The sequence below is a fragment of the Oreochromis aureus genome, linkage group 4 (genome assembly GCF_013358895.1).
Source record: "Oreochromis aureus strain Israel breed Guangdong linkage group 4, ZZ_aureus, whole genome shotgun sequence".
In the NCBI taxonomy this organism is placed as follows: Eukaryota; Metazoa; Chordata; class Actinopteri; order Cichliformes; family Cichlidae; genus Oreochromis; species Oreochromis aureus.
Window position 1 is genome coordinate 14,956,757 of NC_052945.1, and position 12,369 is coordinate 14,969,125.

The 12,369-nt window shown below is 41.5% G+C and overlaps 1 long non-coding RNA gene across 3 annotated transcripts in view; it reads right to left on the reverse strand.

The window, feature by feature from the left end:
* LOC116325229 overlaps positions 1-12,369 on the reverse strand; it is a 108,975-nt gene that overhangs the window by 11,786 nt on the left and 84,820 nt on the right. For all 3 annotated transcript variants that reach the window (XR_005612892.1, XR_004199838.2, XR_005612893.1), the window contains one exon: positions 3,272-3,333. This is a non-coding gene — a long non-coding RNA (uncharacterized LOC116325229). The remainder of the gene's footprint in view (positions 1-3,271; positions 3,334-12,369) is intronic.

The following is a 12,369-nucleotide window of genomic DNA, read 5'->3' on the forward strand; positions in this document are numbered from 1 at the left end:
GCCATCTGGGGTGCGGCTGAAAGCTTAAGTAACAAAATAACTCTTTCAATCTGCACACTGCATGGTTCTGACTGCAGGGTGCTAAGGTTGCCAATACCAAGACCCTGGACCTATTCCTCCTCCTTCTCCTCCACCCTTCTAATTCTGGCCTACATGACTAACTCCAACTGAAAGCCCCACACGCCAGAGGTGGGAGCCAGAAGCACTGTAAGATTCAAAAAAAGACCACCTGCTCATCAAACTAAATTGTACTCACTGAAGGCAAGAATAGAGAGAATGAAAAGGAGTTGAGCGAGGGGAAAAAATGAAAGGAAAGACAAGTCACCAATCTCCCTCTGTGATCTTGGCAGACAAAAGAACAAATTGTGTTTCTGCATCACGGCACCAAGCGTCAAAATTGATATAGGGTCCCACTCAGGGCTGTTTGTATTTGAGCATACTGATATAGGCTCCATCAGTTCCCACAAGAGAGCCAGAGAGGTGCATGGACCTACCTACCAGCCTTTCATCTAGGTTTCTTTTGTATTATGCCCACTTGTGTCTGTTGTTTCTCTTGAGTAGAATTGACTGTTATTATTCCAAACAGCATTATCTTTATTAATGCCACAGGTCTCAGGACTGTGCACTCCGTAGGAGTCGGGTCTGGACAGAGCTGCAAGCAATCTCCCTAGATAAAAGCTCAGTAGAGAGCTGTATGCAAGCCAGACAGCCGGACGGGCCTTTACCCTCCCTCCTCATTCTCTGAGAGAAGTGTAGGCCCTACAAAGACTGAGATTTGACTTTAATCTTAGCTCTTTCATAAGGCATCTCAGCTGAGGGCAGGGCTCTAGAAGCCTATCAGAGTCACTTTGTGTTAGCCACGAGTCAGAACAAACAAGTGTAATATTAGTAAAGAAAAATAAAAAAACTTTCTATAATAATTCACAGAAAGTAAAATATACACGATCAAAAAGTTTTGAGAACTTGGAAGACTGAAATCACGATATACAGATACACGGTTTATAATGTTGCCCTCCATTAATACTGTGGCTCTACTGTTGGTGGCTCATATGTGCTCAGAATTGAGGCCATTTTCCAAAGGCAGCCATGCATGATGAGTTATTTTAGAGGTGGTGTGGAGAGCTGACGTGTGGCCAGGTCAGGGCAGGGCAGGGGCTGGGGTCTCGGTTTAGTGCCTAAAGCTGCTTGCTCCAGTGAGGAACACAGCATCAGCTCCCGGCCAAACCCTGGACACTGATTTATGGGACATGCGGATTACCATCAAATCAGCCATAAGGACCACCCAGATAGTGGCACAGGACAACAGCCACACAGACTCACAAAAGGCACACAGCTATTTGAATATACTTGCAGGCTAATAGTGACTAATATGGACATTGTTCAACAGACATCCACAAAACACCGAACCATTACTCAATGACACTTTAAATGCAAACACATATGCTGTTTAAGATGCAGTAAATATTGTAGATTAAGACTTTCTGGGACTAAATGAAAAGCTGCACATGCCATGGGTAATGGCTGGTTAACCACTCAAGTGCAGTGGGAGAAATGAGTTTGCTGAGCCTTCCTCACAACCACAAAGCGAGAGAGCCAGCTTCTCTCAGAGTTCATCTGCATCTACGGGATGTGCCTGGAGGATAATGGCTGATTTTTCACACTGACATTCATTTTCTTAATGGCGATGTGGACTCCTCTCACTCATATGCCATCCTTAATACTTTTCCACCAAGTCACACAATCCAACAACAAGTCCTGAACCAAAGAGGAAAAAACACAAAAAAGTACATATTTCTCACTTGAAAGGGCACAACGCAACTCAGCCATAAGGGACCATAAACAATATGTGTCATGACAAATCGGACATGGTATATTCCTTAGGCAAACACTGATCTCATATGGGGAGACTGCTAGGCAAACACTCACCTGCCCTAAGCTAATAACGTGTGGGGGCAAACACACACTTAAGCTTGTCAATACGCTGAGACAATGATGGGAATTAGATTGCACAATGACTAAATGAAAATAGCATCAGAATTTTCTTTTAAAGGACCATCTCAGGGATAGTCACATGTAACATTTTTAATGACAAACTCACCGTATCATGAAAGAATGCAAGATTTGTATCAAGAGATCAAAGATAAATGGTGTTAACTTAGACCATCACAATGCCTTTGATAAGAGGAAATGCACAGTGTACATTTTATTGTGCAAGAATATAAAAAAATATCTGCATGCTTTGTGTGTCAGGAAATCCTACTAAACAAATGGCACTTATTTGTCTCTAAGGCCTTTCTAACCTAGTTCAGCCAAGCTCCAGAGACAGCACCACGCTACACAGTGGGCACCCTTGACACTTCCTGACCATGTGACTCTCTCCAGCTGCCTTTCGATTGGTTGCTCTGAGACCGAGGGATTGAAGAGAAGAGGAAGCGGTAGTGGCAAAGGGTGGCGGGTAACTGCCTGGCAGCAGACACATGAGAAAAAAAAAGAAATTCCTGCCCCATTGCCATGGAGATGAGTCAACAGCAGGTCGAGGGAGAGCAGAGAGGGCTGGGGGGCTGCGGGGCACTGGCTGACCTGCTGTAGTTAACAATTCATCCCCGTATCCGGCTCGCAAATGATTGGGCAAACATGGAGTGCCCTGGAGGCAAAAGGGCCCCAAGGGGCTGAGAGAGGGGCATTACCCCGGGGTGACACACTGACAGGCAGACAGAGGGTGGACCAGCTGAAAGAGGGAGTAAGGGATAGGGGCTACCAGTGTGGGGTGGGGGGGTGAAGAGGCCTAATTGGAAGTGGGATAGTGGCGAGGCACACCGAGTACTGGAGGCTACAGTACAGTCACAAACGGTACTGATGGTTGTGCCCTTTTAAAGTAGCGTAATTAAATGGCTTGTGTTAAGATGCCATTTTGAGGATGAGAACAATCTTTTAAGTACACCACAACAAACATCGCCCTGGAAATTCGGTTTCTATTCGTCATTCTAAGCTAAATGGTTAACAGCACTTGGCTACTTTTACTGTTGTGCCAACAGTAAAAGCAGGAGTTACGTCAGTTTTATAAGCCTAAACCACAGTAACACCATAAGTCTTTGGCATGTATCCTCTTTGCTGCAGAAGATTTTGCCACAAATGCGGCAAATAAAACACTCTTGCACACTTTAAGTTCACGGAAGGTTGATTTGCAATGGTTTAGAGGAGAAGACTCTAAAACTAAAACATCCCAAGCTCATCAAAAAAGTCTGCAGTGACTTTGGAAACATAAACTCACCAGAAGATCACTAGGATGCAATTAAAGGTTGAACTCTCATCTCGAGAATTTGGATTCCTTCACTGTAAAGACAAATCAGAAGAGGAAATATGTCAGTTCACACCCTGATAATATGCGGTACAATTACATTGCTTACATTTCGCTCTCCTTAACAGTGACAGAGTATCTACTACTCAACAGTGAAAATGGCGAGGGCCAGGTTTCAAACACCACCCACTCTGCAGTGGCGCAGACTCACATCCATAATGGATCAGAGAAAAAAAATAACAGATGAGCGATGGGTGGATCTCATCAATGTCACATCATACAGACAAACCACAAGACTTCAATGCTGCACCTATTTTGGGCTAGACTTTACGTAGTGTTGGGTTCTGTCTCACTCAGCAGAAGTTCTCATATGTAACTTTATGCACTGTCACAACTTGGTCTGTTCCCCAGAATGGCAAACCAAATTTCATTATCCAATTGGCCGTCTTTGACTTTGAAGGATTGAAATGCCACTATTACAACAGGCCTTTCACTGGGCAGTGGTGTATAGAGGGTGTGTTAACAGAGCAGACCTTTTACTGGTCCTTCACTTCTACTAACGTCAGAGCACAGTGTTTTCAAAAACACAGCTGAAGCATGCCCTTCCTTTAGAATCCTCTCAGTAATAACTTAGCCAACAAATCTAATAAATGAAAAACAGAGCAACACTTACTGTGTCTGTGAGAAGAAAAAAAAGAGAGAATAGAATGGAAGGAAAACAAGAGGAAAAAGTGTAATTATGATAAACATAGCAGATGTTAAGAGTCACTTCTCGAAAGGTGTGTCATTCAGGGAGTTTGGGACAAACTTTTGGCTGCGGCTGAGCTCTAAATTTAGCATATTTGCTAAAATAAAAAGTGAGTTCAGTCGCTGGCACTGAGAGTTTGTCCTGCCCATTCATGACCTCAGTGGTGCAGCCGGCGTCACTCATGACGAAACACAAACCATATAAAACAACAAAAAAAGACCTCCTCAAATACTCAGTACATAAGGAAACAGGCACACTTCAGTGTTTCCTGTAAATTATTCTATTATATAAGGCAAGCCAAAAAACAACAAAAAATATAGCTTCCTGCTTTCTATATTTAGAACAAAGTAAAAGTACAAATGTGCCTTTTACATAACTTTACAGAGAAGGATATTATAAAAAAAGAGAATCATCTGTCTTCAGTTTCTATGCATTATGTTTTGTGTATATAACGTGAATAGGAGATTGAGGATACATGAGTTTGCTGTATACATTCTGGAGATGAGCCTGTGTGTGTGTCAGAGCCGCAGAGGATGCCCTCGGGGATAAGATGAGGAGTAAATGAAGCAGAAGTCCCATCTAAGCTCAAAAGCATGTGTGTATCAAGGCTGTAACTAAAACACAAGCATAAACACAAGCGATGTTAGGGATTACACCCTGCAACACCACCGCAGGAAATCACTGACAGCACAGGTGTAACCATCATCGCGGACGCATTCTTCCCCGTCTCCACTCTGCCAGTGGAGGTCTGATTGGCAGCTCATCCTCCACGTTCGTTGGCTGCGTGAAACCTGTGTAAACATCTTGTGGGCATTTGTGTGTGGGACATACAGGTGAGGAGAACACACACAAAGAAGGATTACCGTGGCCTAACGTCACGTCAAAGATGCCTTGCAGCACAATACCACACAGTCTCTCAAAGACTTATTATTTCCCTCGAAATCCTTTCCTTCCTTTGCCTTTAGAGTGGAGTCCGATCTGAAACATACAATATGTAAAATATCCACTAAATGTGGGTTGTTGTATCTATTTCAATGTTCTTTACACTGGTCGGATAAGTTTAAGACTTCACATTTAGAAAGCAGGAGTAACAGAATTTAGAGTGTGACCTGCAGGAAAGGAAAAAAGGGAGGAAAGCACATTTCCTCAGCAAACAGCACCCTCTAGAGTGACACAATTCATTCAATCCTGCATCTCACTCCTGGTCTCTGCATGACGTGCAGAAAACGTTGCTCAAGCACGGGATTAATCAGCAACATTTGCTTTACTTAAAATGCAGATAATTCCGTTTAAAACGTCAGGCTTGTGGTTATTTCTTTGTTTTTCTTTGAGACACTAACTAAGCAGGTTGCCTTGTTCTCTGGATTATTTGTGAGCCACGTTATAGAGGCAAGGGTGAACCTTTCGTTTTCCCAATGCGAGCTGATAATGAGACAGGCCATTATTAAGATGTTTGCTTTAATCGTGTGCAGGGTTATTAGGTGCAGTTTACAGTACACAAGAGAGATTAAGTTAGGCCACGCATGATGGAAAGAGCTGAGGAGCCCCACGATAAGCCAGCTACCCCACAACTGTGAAGTGGGCTGAGAAATATGAGCGCACAGCAGGACATGAAACGCAGCAAGACAAACCATTTTCCCTCCTCTCTCTCTTTCTCCCTCTCTCTCGCCTTCTTTCTATGTCATTTTTTCTCTCCTTTTGCCCCAAATCATGTTACACAACTGCCAAGGAATGCCTGCTATATCAAAGAAAGACTTAAAACAAGCACAAAAGAAAAGAACAGTAAAGAGAGGATCGCAGAGGCAACTATGGAAGCAGTAGGTGTTTGATTCTTTTATGTTTGTAGAAAAGAAAAACATGGCAGGGAGCTTGGCATTAGTGTAACAGTGACACACAAGTCCGGACACATACACGCCTGACTGCTTAACACATGCTTGTATAAACTAAATCAGACTGAGACACACAGCACGGAGCACCAAGCAGGGAGCCCTACATGTTTCCTATATATTTTTTTTCCATGCCATTAATAAAAAAACACATTGGGCTGTTTCATTACATTTTGTTGGAATAAAGGGAGTGCTTAAAAATCCATCATTTTATGAGTGCTCAAACTTTCCCACAGAATTCCCACCATTTTCCATGCGTTTGACCCAAACGCATTAAAGTAGCACTCAATTAGGCTGGCACACGGAGCCAAACCGGGGCGTTCGTTTGCTGCTTAATCATGACACACAGCAGCCACCAACGGAGATTGCGAGACCTGTTGTGAATGAATAGAAACAATTCCCTGCGTGAAGACAATGGGGAATCTAAAAAATTGAATCAATAATATGTTTTAATGTTTAGAGAGACTGTAAGGATTCAGCTAAAGTTAAGAATGAGTAGGACTGTCCTGTGTATGTGTGTGTATGTGTGTGTGTGACTGCATGTTTGTCTGTGTCTATGTCAAGTTAGCAGAAGGTCGGAGTGGTGAAGTATTAGAGCACTGTTTGCTCTCTTCCATTCTTCCATGTACTCTTGGGGATCAGTCTGTTTGAGAATTTGAACAGTGACGTGTGAAACCCGTAAAAACAGGACATAGCGCCGCACTATTTGCTCAAGAACACCCAGAGAATGGACTGCCATTACAAAACAAATCCCTCAGCCCGCATTCCTCCTGTCCATCAAAACCTACCTGTTGAACAACATTTGACATGGAGCGGAAAAGGTAGCTTGCAGAAGATCTATTTCAGGACTTCAATTTATTAAAAGTTTTTGACACTTCGGGGGGGGAAAAGGCAAGCATATGCAGCTCACTCCTCCTCCACGTACCCGTCAATGCACACATCCACAAAGTGTAATAGGAACACAGTATCTGCTCTGGACATTATTTCTAATGAATGAAACTTGCTGTACTTCTTCTATAACATTTAACCCCTGTGTGGACTTGTTTTACACAAAGAGGATAAATTGAATGTCACTGAAATTTGATACGTCAGTGGCTATTTTATAATGTTGATTTTTTTATCTCTTCTGTCTGCTATGTTAAACATCTTATCAATGTTTTCAGCATACGAGCCCAAAGTGCTATTACTGCTATTAGTATTTTTATTATGCGACTTTAAAAGGGGATGATTACTCAACTCCATTATGCAATTTTGATTCTTAACAAAACTACAGGTGACTGTGCCGGACACTGTTACTGTAACAGAGTGCATATTACTCATCTCTTCACTGGTTGCCACTAATTTTAGAGGATGCTGGAATTCTTCTGGTATCATTATGTCACATGAAATCAGTTGATTTGTCTAAAAACCTGCTAAATAATATTTAGCATTAACTTTATTTATTTGTTTGCTTGTATTTTTTTTCTTTTTTATTGCGAAACAATGCCTAACAAATGTGTGACATGTCACAAACTTTACGTAACTTTTTGGTTGATGGAATTAACCAACTGGAACAGAATAAGTGGAAAGAGGCAGAACTAGATTCCAGTCCCTTCCCCTTTCTTTCCTGCCATCACCCTCATATTAGAGGAGCCACTGGGAGAACTGGATGTGATTTGTATGTGTGTTTTTGAAGAGGGGTGCTCATAAACAGCCATGAAAGGGGCCCCTCTATTCAGCCGGCCAGGCGAGATGCGCTTCACTGGGCCAGCCTTTTGTTTTCCCCTGGTTCACAAAACCTTAGACATGGAAAAAAAAGGGGTTGATTCTCTTGATGTGCGCAGGCCCAAATGATGCCATTAGATTGGTGCCCGCTTTGGGTGAAAAAGGCTTCAGTAGCGCTTGAAGTGATTTAAAAGATGCAGGAGAGAGCGGCCCACAAATCCTGTTTGATAATAACGGCGGAGGAGAATGGGGAGGCAAAATGCCAAGCTAGTGATCATTCTATAGTATGCAAAATTGCTCTCAACCCTATGAGTGCCATGGATGTTAAAACAAAAGATGAGGAACATTCCTTTATCACGTGATGAGGGTCAATGTGCTGTGGTGGTGTGTGGGGTCAGGAAGTTCAACAAACTTCCCACGCTGCCTTTCACCACAAGACCATGGTTAAAGCCTGTGACACTTCATTATAGGCAGGGGAATTTTGTTTCCCAAAGGGGCAGTGCCTAAGTGCCCATACAAGGATGAGCCATCAGGAAAAAGAAGGAACAAAAAGCAACAATTAAAAAACAAAAAAACAACACTAAATACTAAACTTCCTCATCCGCGTGGCAGGACTAACACATCAGTTACACAAAAGAACGACTGGGAAAACATTCCCACACTGTCCATCACATGGAGTCTAGAGAAAATATCAAGGTACTCTATTTTAGTGTCACAAGAAAAAAATAACAATAATCTGTTTAACATGTGTTTCTGTAATGCGACAAAGATGACATTTTCTTGAACATCTAAAATTATTCCGGCTATTATTCCGGTTAAGTCGATGGTAAAACAGTGGCACTGTCGTTGTGGAGATCATGTCACCACAGTCCTGTCTGTCAACAGCAATCAAATAAGTATGAGAACCTGACAGTGTCAACAACGGGGCAGTGCCAAACAAAACCACTTGTTGTGGGAATAACGAGCTCCTGATCAAGTCCGGTTCCACTACACTCCTCTCAGCCTCATTTCCAGTCACATACCAACTTTTGGAATGTAACTGGAAGCTTTTGTGGTTACTTTTTCTTTCACAATTTAAGTGCTAATTTTGGAAGTTACCTGCATTCAGATGGCCTTTTTATGGTCTCTGTCTTTTTAAAAAAAAATATTATTATGTATATCTAATGCCAGAATCACAATGTTGTTGCAGCCTGATAAACTCAGTCTCTGCTTTCTTATTATATTTTCTGTAGGAGAAAAAAAAATGTATCAATTTTATTAGTGGAGACTATTGACATGGATTAAAATATTCTGAAAAAAAATGTTGAAAGTGAAAATTTTACTCAAATGTGCTTCAGGTTGTTGGGTTTTTCCCCACTTGGCATGATTATCAAGTGTCTGTCCTGCTGAGTAATATTACCTAGACTGAGGAATGGCCCAAATACCTCTCTTATCAGTGCGCATTAGAAGCACAGTTTCTAAAAAAAAGTTTGAGATAAAGTTTCTGCTGTAGATAACAGTCACTTCTTGGATATATAGACAGTGTATCCACATGAAGATACTATTTCCTACATCATATCTGTCAGCTTATTCTCAAGGTTTGTGCTTTACGGAGGAGGATACAGAACGTACGTAATTATCTTATTACCTTTACTTTTAGGAATAGATCTGGTGGCATGGCACCACTGTGGCTGTTTCTCAAAAGCTTGAGAGCATTATGTTTCCCACACTTGTTTATGAAAATGATATGGAGATATTTTTTTCTTTCCAGGAATCCAACCACAGCTGTCAGATTAAATATCTGTAGTCCATATTGATGGGGAAAAAGCTGTGTTTTCATTTATACTCTGAATTGTTCTTAAAATGAATCTAGTGTCTAGTTCATTTGAAAAAACAAAACAAGAAGTTAATTTATTTTAGAATTTTATTATCAAAGGTGAACTTGAATATATTCTATATTTCAAGTCTTTTGTGTATTATTTTGGATGATTATAGTTTATAGTTCACAGAAATCTGAAATTGTGCATCTCAAATTCTTAGAATATTCCATTTCAAGTTTGAGGAAATTACTATTCAAAGTATAAAGACTGTATCTCTTGGTCTAGTTCAGAACACCCAACTACAGTCATGGTTGCTGACTTGACAGCTGTCTAGATGACGACCATCAACAATCTCCACAAGAAGGGTAAGCATAGGTCAACGTTGCATGACTACAAACTTAAATCAATTTAATTTACAATTCTCTTAACAACTTGGGGGAGTTTCTTAAGAAATGGAGCCTGGTGTAGGTGCATCAAGAGCCACCATGCACAGATATTGTCTGTTGCTCACTGGTCCAAAGTCCTCTTTTTATATGAAATTATATTTTGCATTTTATTTGGAAATTAAGATCCTAGCTTCTGAAGAAATTTGGAAAGAAACAGATACCAAGGTACTCTGTTTTATCAAGTCCAAAATCAACGTAGATGTATGCCAGAGGATTTTAAAGCACTTCATGCTTCCATCTGCTAGAAAGTTTTATGGAGATGCCAATTTCCTTTAAAACTCTAACATCTGCCCACAGAACCAAAACTACAACCAAGTGGTTTGCTAACTATATTATTACTGTGTTTGGCTGACTACACAACGTGCTTGACCTGAACCCCATAGAGAATGTATGCAGTATTGTCAAGAGCAAGATGAGAAACACCCAATCCAAAACTACAGAAGCCCGCTATCAAAGCAACCTGGGTTTCAATAACACCTCAGTAGAGCCATAAGCTGACGGCCTCCATGCCACACTGCATTGATGCAGTAATGTGTACTAAAGGAGCTCCAACCAAGCAGTCTACAAACAAATAGACTTTATTTGATCTCAGGAAATATTGTAATAATGTAAAATACTGGAAAGGATGGAAAACTGGACAAATGGACATACAACCCCAAAGCACAATGCCTCCAGGGTAACGGAGTAAAACAATGATTTTTGTTGTGTTTAATCTAAATGCAAAAATTCTCATGACACCCCTACATTTACAATCCCTGCCCTTGATCATGCAAAACAACACATGTTCTCATTGTCTTAACATTTCTTTGCAAAACCAAGTAGCCCACCTAAGCCCATGATGTCAGTGGAAGTGTTTTCCAGGATGCTTATGGATCCTGTGGGCTCCTGCCGATAAGACTGAGAGAAAGTCAGAAGGAGACCCTCAGCAAACTCAATGTTAGCTAACAATAATGCCTTAGTTCCAGATATCAGGCCATCTCACCACAGACCACATGTGGGATAGCCGGACACAGGTAATCAGGGCTGTCAGAATAGGACCAGTTCCTCTTGCAAAAACTATAAACCGCCAGCTACACCCTACTAAACTATTTCAACTGTATACACAAGATAGAAAATTGTAAAAAGAAAAAAAAGTTAAAAAAAAAAAAAAAAAAAAAGAAAGAAAACACATTATACGATTATCATTTTAAAGTGGTGACAGCTCAATTCCCATTTCCTAGAAATCTTTAAACAGGCTCACTTTGTGCCACAGTCAGTAATATAAAGCAAACATTTCCCTCTTCTCCTCTCAAGTGACACTCCTTTTACAAGTTTTTCTACAGACTCTCTGTCGAACCGGTTGGTGGTGAAATATCTGTCCATTGTGAAGCCTGTTGTCATAGATACACCCAGGTGTAGCTCGTGGGCCAAAGCTGAAGAATCAGAAAGCCAAGGCACTCGCTAATCCTTCGCCATACCACAGTGTGTCAATAATCAGGAATGCACTGCTTAAACTGAAGCATTGTTCCTCTGCCAACAAAATCACAAATATAAGCACTGATACTGCCTTTGGGCACTGCCGTCTTTGGGCCGGGAGAAGAGATGGATTGAAGAGAAACAATGAGAAGTCAATGATGGCAAAAGGAAGCTTTGATATCTTTCCAGGGAGCTTAATGCTGTCTACAGCATAAAACTTTCTACTGCGGTACGTGGGGGATGTGTACAGTTGTGAATGACAAAGCAATCGCTTCTTTATACAGTAGGACAAAGTCGGAGCTCCAGAGAAGACCAGCTGCCGTCAACAGTTGGATTACTTTGAAGTAGCTCTGTGCCGTAAGACAGCAGGAAATATCCTCTTGATGTCTTTGAACCCATTAGACTCTGATTCATAATAGAAAGTTTAATGAAAAAATAATCTCACAAGCACTTATACACATGCACCTGACAAAGGGGGTCTGATCTTGGTGGACAAAAGCCCTCTGAAACAAACTAGTGATTCCCCGGAGTTTATCTGTCTGACTGTATTATTTTTACGACTTTACTCTTGAGGATGGAATGTGGAAAGCTGCCATTTTGAGGATGACTCGGGAGGTGTCTAAAATCATTTCTCACTCGTGTCATTATCTTTACGTCTCCCACTTTCAATAAACTAAATGGTAGCTGACGCGTTGAAGAGTCATCTTGGCAAACACCACTAGGAACTAAACCGTCTCAAACCACAGACATGCAGACATGAGCAGCTCTGAGCCTATCCTATGTACAACAAGACAATAGCTCGCCTGTTGTCTCTGCTTATCCTCTTTCTCTTCTTCCTGTGTGTTTGCGAGCGCATATGTGTGTTTTCACATATTGCGACATCACAGATTAAAGATGCGCAGAATGGGGCAAACGGATGCGGCCAAAGTGGTGAGACCATTGTGGAACGCCGTGGGGCTGAAAAGGTCCTCCTGAGAGCTTTATTGTGTGATGGGACTTGCCGCAGCCAGTTCTATTTCCCCAAGATGCAAGG